The sequence below is a fragment of the Mytilus galloprovincialis genome, chromosome 11 (genome assembly GCF_965363235.1).
Source record: "Mytilus galloprovincialis chromosome 11, xbMytGall1.hap1.1, whole genome shotgun sequence".
Classification (NCBI taxonomy): Eukaryota; Metazoa; Mollusca; class Bivalvia; order Mytilida; family Mytilidae; genus Mytilus; species Mytilus galloprovincialis.
In genome coordinates, this window is record NC_134848.1 from 20,225,008 (window position 1) to 20,232,063 (window position 7,056).

The following is a 7,056-nucleotide window of genomic DNA, read 5'->3' on the forward strand; positions in this document are numbered from 1 at the left end:
GTTTATTTGTTCAAATTTATTATTTAGAATAGAACCAGACAATAACTTATATCAAACACTACCCTCTTCCAGACCATCTGGAGGCCATTCTGTCTAGGTATGTCTGAAAAATTGAGAAAACAAAAATATATAATAGGATATACAATAGTATGATTTAAAAACGACAAAATGAAAAATAAGTCGGTAGCTTTCAGACAAGAAACCTATACAACACATATTAACGTTGTATGTAAGGTTTATGTTTATGATAAAACTAAATCCCATATGTTAAACTAAATCCAATTAAACTAAATCCAATATGTAAAACTAAATCCAATATGTAAAACTAAATCCCATATGTAAAACTAATTCTCATATGTAAAACTAAATCCCATATGTAAAACTAAATTCAATATGTAAAACTAAATCCAATATGTAAAACTAAATCCCATATGTAAAACTAATTCACATATTTAAACTAAATCCCATATGTACAACTAAATCCCATACGTAAAACTAAATCCCATATGTAAAACTATTTCCCATATGTAAAATTAAATCCAATATGTAAAACTAATTCCCATATGTAAAACTAAATCCAATATGTAAAACTAAATCCCATATGTTAAACTAATTCCCATATGTAAAACTAAATCCAATATGTAAAATTAAATCCAATATGTAAAACTAATTCCCATATGTAAAACTAAATCCCATATGTAAAACTAAATCCCATATGTAAAACTAAATCCCATATGTAAAACTAATTCCCATATGTACAACTAAATCCCATACGTAAAACTAAATCCCATATGTAAAACTAGATCCCATATGTAAAATTAAATCCAATATGTAAAACTAATTCCCATATGTAAAACTAAATCCCAAATGTAAAACTATAAAACTAAATCCAATATGTAAAACTAAATCCCATTTGTAAAACTAAATCCCATATGTAAAATTAAACCCAATATGTAAAACTAATTCCCATATGTAAAACTAAATCCAAAATGTAAAAACTAAATCCAATATGTAAAACTAAATCCCATATGTACAACTAAATCCCATACGTAAAACTAAATCCCATATGTAAAACTATTTCCCATATGTAAAATTAAATCCAATATGTAAAACTAATTCCCATATGTAAAACTAAATCCCATATGTAAAACTAAATCCCAAATGTAAAACTAAATTCCATATGTAAAACTAAATCCAATATGTAAAAGTAAATCCAATATGTAAAATTAAATCCAATATGTAAAACTAATTCCCATATGTAAAACTAAATCCCATATGTCAAATGAAATCCAATATGTAAAACTAAATCCAATATGTAAAACTAAATCCAATATGTAAAACTAATTCCCATATGTAAAACTAAATCCAATATGTAAAACTAAATCCCATATGTAAAACTAATTCTCATATGTAAAACTAAATCCAATATGTAAAATTAAATCCAATATGTAAAACTAATTCCCATATGTAAAACTAAATCCAATATGTAAAACTAAATCCAATATGTAAAAGTAAATCCAATATGTAAAACTAATTCCCATATGTTAAACAAAATCCCAATGTTAAACTAAATCCGATATGTAAAGCTAAATTCCATATGTAAAACTAAATTCAATATGTAAAACTAAATCCCATATGTAAAACTAAATCCCATATATATAACTAAATCCAATATGTAAAACTGAATCCATATGTAAAACTAAATCCAATATGTAAAACTCAATCCAATATGTAAAACTAAATCCCATATGTAAAACTAAATCCCATATGTAAAACTAAATCCAATATATATAACTAAATCCCATATGTAAAACTGAATCCATATGTAAAACTAAATCCAATATGTAAAACTCAATCCAATATGTAAAACTAAATCCCATATGTAAAACTAAATCCCATATGTAAAACTAAATCCAATATATATAACTAAATCCCATATGTAAAACTAAATCCCATATGTAAAACTCAATCCAATATGTAAAACTAAATCAAATATGTAAAACTAAATCCCATATGTAAAACTAAATCCCATATGTAAAACTAAATCCAATATATATAACTAAATCCAATATGTAAAACTGAATCCATATGTAAAACTAAATCCAATATGTAAAACTCAATCCAATATGTAAAACTAAATCCCATATGTAAAACTAAATCCCATATGTAAAACTAAATCCAATATATATAACTAAATCCCATATGTAAAACTAAATCCCATATGTAAAACTAAATCCAATATGTAAAACTGAATCCCATATGTAAAACTCAATCCAATATATATAACTAAATCCCATATGTAAAACTAAATCCCATATGTAAAACTAAATCAAATATGTAAAACTAAATCCCAGATGTAAAACTAAATCCCATATGTAAAATTAAATCAAATATGTAAATCTAAATCCCATATGTAAAACTAAATCAAATATGTAAAACTAAATCCCATATGTAAAACTAAATCAAATATGTAAAACTAAATCCCAGATGTAAAACTAAATCCCATATGTAAAACTAAATCCCATATGTAAAACTAAATCCAATATGTAAAACTAAATCCCATATGTAAAACTAAATCAAATATGTAAAACTAAATCCCAGATGTAAAACTAAATCAAATATGTAAAACTAAATCCCATATGTAAAACTAAATCCCATATGTAAAACTAAATCCAATATATATAACTAAATCCAATATGTAAAACTGAATCCATATGTAAAACTAAATCCAATATGTAAAACTCAATCCAATATGTAAAACTAAATCCCATATGTAAAACTAAATCCCATATGTAAAACTAAATCCAATATATATAACTAAATCCCATATGTAAAACTAAATCCCATATGTAAAACTAAATCCAATATGTAAAACTGAATCCCATATGTAAAACTCAATCCAATATATATAACTAAATCCCATATATAAAACTAAATCCCATATGTAAAACTAAATCAAATATGTAAAACTAAATCCCAGATGTAAAACTAAATCCCATATGTAAAACTAAATCCCATATGTAAAACTAAATCCAATATGTAAAACTAAATCCCATATGTAAAACTAAATCAAATATGTAAAACTAAATCCCATATGTAAAACTAAATCAAATATGTAAAACTAAATCCCATATGTAAAACTAAATCAAATATGTAAAACTAATAATCAGCATCACTCAAACTGATAAAATATTATACTAATATTCCTTATAAATTAAGCGCAATTGACGTATAGAAAGATGTGTATCCTTGGAATTCTCAAAAATGATGTACATGTATCTTGCTTAGATAAGTTCTTTCAAAAGTCCAGTAAAGATTTCTTTTCTCTTTTCTCAATTCAGTTCAAAGTCAGTTCCACTTTGGTTAATCATGGATTCTATTATATCTGAGTGTTATGTTATTAACATGTATGTTGCACTTGTATATTATAAAATTCGAACGTAACTTAAATTAAATGTCATGCAACAAAGTGGCAAATCAAATAAGGATATACAATAACTTGAAAAACTTAAATAAGGACACTAAAACACGAATTATGAAAATAATTAAGTATCAAAGGTCTAATTTAAAATATAGGGAAAAGTGACGTGTTTTGAGGATAAGAGGATAATACTTACTGGAAGACTACAGTCTGCTCTGCAAGCAATATCACAACATATTAAACCTGAAAGAAAGTAAATAATGTTTTAAACACATGAATAATTTGAAATCAACGACATATTAGGTCAGAACTTATTGTCGTTTCTCAGCTTGTAAATTTAAAGGAAGTAACAACTTTTGATAACAGGAATTTTTAATTAAATTTTTTGAAAGGTGGAGATTATTATCATAAACAAATTGCTTCATTTAAAATCTCTGTAAAAATAGTTTCTGAAATTGTAGAAACGGAAAGGACAAAGTATTGTGTATTTTGTGAATATTTAAAAGATATTAGAAGAAAAATTATCGTGCTCCCCTAAATTTTCCCCTAACACAAATAATCGGTACCTAAGTGTTTAGTGTGAAGTGATCTGAAGATTTTTATTCATGTTTTTCCCCCTTCTATGTTTTCTTATTATGCATTTTGATCACACTTTTATGGCTTCATACCTTTAATCACTTAAAACATAAGTTGTATTTTTATGACCATTATTACTTCATCCTTTGAACGATTGTCGCCTGTGTGGATAAAAATATAAAGAACTTTGCGCTCTTCTATATTCTTGCGAAAGTAGAAGAGACTAATATGACAATCGATTGTAAGACAGCATGAAATGCATAGAGAATAACAGTACTACTGTAACAACAGACTAGTTTCTCCAATCAAACAAAACATGTTTTATTCTGACGTGTTGCATGTAAAAGTACATTAGCTACTTACCATAAGCACATTGCATATCAGAATTACACACTGAGGTGTGGTGAGAACAGTTTGAGGAGGGTGGCTTACGACAAGCTGATCTTGGTTCCTGAAACGTATATATCACATTTGTTTTATTAGCTATTTAATCTCTCTTTATGTTATACTTTGTAAATACAGCTGTTTCTCAAACCACGCCACTATTGGGGAGATATATAATAGTCATAGATATGTTTATTGGTAAACGTACTGTTTCACATTTATGATCTTTGTGTTTCATCTCATAGAGACATCACTTGGGAATTTAACCAGTATAGAAAAACATGGTAGAGCCTAAATTTTATTTCTGAGGAGGTCCAAATATGGAGGTAATGGTAGTATAGAATTTTAGTATATTAAGTTTAAACTATTCAGGGCATATACATGTTGAAAATATGCCGAACATTGGTCAGTCTTTTACCCTTCCGGAGCACCTGAGATTACCCCCAGTTATTAGTAGGGTTCGTGGTGCTTAGTCTTTAGTTTTCTGTGTCGATTTTTTCAGTCAGCACTTCGGTGTTGACATGAATATCAATTATATGGTCATTTTTATAAATTTTCTGTCTACAAAACCTTAAATTTTTCGAAAAACTAAGGATTTTCTTACCCCAGGAGTAGATTACCTTAGCTGTATTTGGCACAACTTTTTGGAATTTTGGATCCTCAATGCTCTTCAACTTTGTATTGATTTGGCTTTTTAACTATTTTGATCTGAGCGTCACTGATGAGTCTTATGTAGACGAAACGCGCGTCTGGCGTATAAAATTATAATCCTGGTACTTTTGGTAACTATTTTAAGTTTGTGAATGTAAGCATGGAATCAATTTAGGGAATCCGCATTACAGAGTAATAGATCGTTTCAAGGTCTGTTCCAACCGATTTTGTATGATTTAATTTGAATTAAAAATCAAATTCGTGGAACCATATAACGAATAATGATACATCTACAAAGTAAACAAAGAATAGAAACTCTTGTCTGAATCATGAATAAACGAAGGTGACAAAACTGCCAAAGTAGATACAATGTGGGTACCCTCACATTATATCTATGTCTCTAATAACGTTGAGTAAATTATACAAATACTCATTGTAATTAAAAAGCTTTCCGTTCGCATGACACATGTTTCAAAGCCTTTAAATGGCGCATTAACAAAACTAAATAAGTACGAAAAGATCAAAATCAACAGCAACAGCAATTACACATTTACACATCAAATGCAGTATCTTTTCTGATTTTACTGACATTCAAAACTTAGCACATACAATGAATAGGGAATATCATTTGTAAAAAGCGTAAGTCATTGTTTTTAACTGTTCTATCTGATATAAAGTTTTATTTGAGTGTGTAGGTTTTCTAGCGCAAATCGAGGATGTTTAAATGACAAAATCAAATGAGTTGATTACAAAAACTGAAATTAGGAATTTGTAAATAAACTTTTACAACCACTTACCTGAATCGGTTCTCTGCAAATCCAGCGTCCACATTCGGAAGGACAACATTTCTCACTTCCTGTGAAAGAGGTTATGTATAGACGATGATTTTATAGTGTAAATAGAGCATTGTAGAGGTTTATCATAATAAAAGTGCAATGTTTAAAATGTTAATTTGATGAGAGACTCACATGTATTTATGAACAAGCGTTGTTCTTGAAACATTTGCATTTAAATGTGAACATTAATTTTCATAAGTTGAGGCGAACAACTTAACATTAATTTGTTTATCAATTTTAATGATAGTTTGGTACACTTGTTTCGGTATTTTTAACACCTGATTGAATCTGTTTAACTTTAGATATCATGTATACAATGTGTTTCAATCGTGAATTTGCAGTGCTTGTTCCGTGTTGAAGGCATTGCACTAAAATTGAGGTAAGAAACTGTTATATAAACCTTATTGCTTTGGTTAGTTTTTTTGCTCATTTCCTTTAATTTTCTTGGTTGATACAATTTTTCTTGTGTTTTCTGTGAAAACTTGTTTTGTTGCGCTCTTTCGATTTGTTTTGGTTATACGTGTTGTAGAGTAGCTATTTCATTGATATTTACCCAACATCACATTTATTTCACATTGATATCAGGTTTGGTTGAGTAAGAGCTGTTGTACTTGCCTAAACATTCTGCGTCTTTCCCAGATCCGGTGCAAAAAGAAGTTGATGGCAATGCTTCATTGTCTTTACAACTCTTGAAAGCATGACAGACACCAGGCTTTGTCACGGTACTCTGCGACTATAAGTTTTAGTAAATTATCATACACATTTGACAAAATCAACTCGAACATGTCTCTAGCTTAAAACTCGTATAGACAAGTATAACTCTTGAAAGAGGAATTTAAGTTTTGTTTATCGAAACAAACATTCTCTTCAGCTTATTTAAAAAAACCTACAGGTTCTCGGATTTTTTAAGGACACTTTTGTATATATTTGTTCCTTTAAGTGACACCACACTATGTTTGCATTTCAATTTTGTAACCAGATATTTTTTTTGAAGATATTTACAATCATACAGCTTATTTTATAGACATTTCATTTTCATCTAAACGCATTCAACATCTAAATTTATTTTATTTTATGACATTTTGAATCGAACGTCACTTACGAGTGTTTTGTAGACGAAACTCTCATATAGCGTACACATTACAGACCCCAAATATCTGTTAAAAAGTACAGTGAAATATAGCCAAA

General features: G+C 28.2%; 1 long non-coding RNA gene across 1 annotated transcript; it reads right to left on the reverse strand.

Moving 5' to 3' along the window:
- LOC143051840 (uncharacterized) lies at window positions 1-5,958 on the reverse strand. The gene is made up of 4 exons (XR_012970917.1): window positions 5,830-5,958; window positions 4,361-4,448; window positions 3,618-3,664; window positions 1-103 (listed from the first exon to the last, which is right to left on the reverse strand). It is a non-coding gene; the product is annotated as an uncharacterized LOC143051840 (long non-coding RNA).
- Between the last annotated feature and the right edge of the window lie 1,098 nt (window positions 5,959-7,056).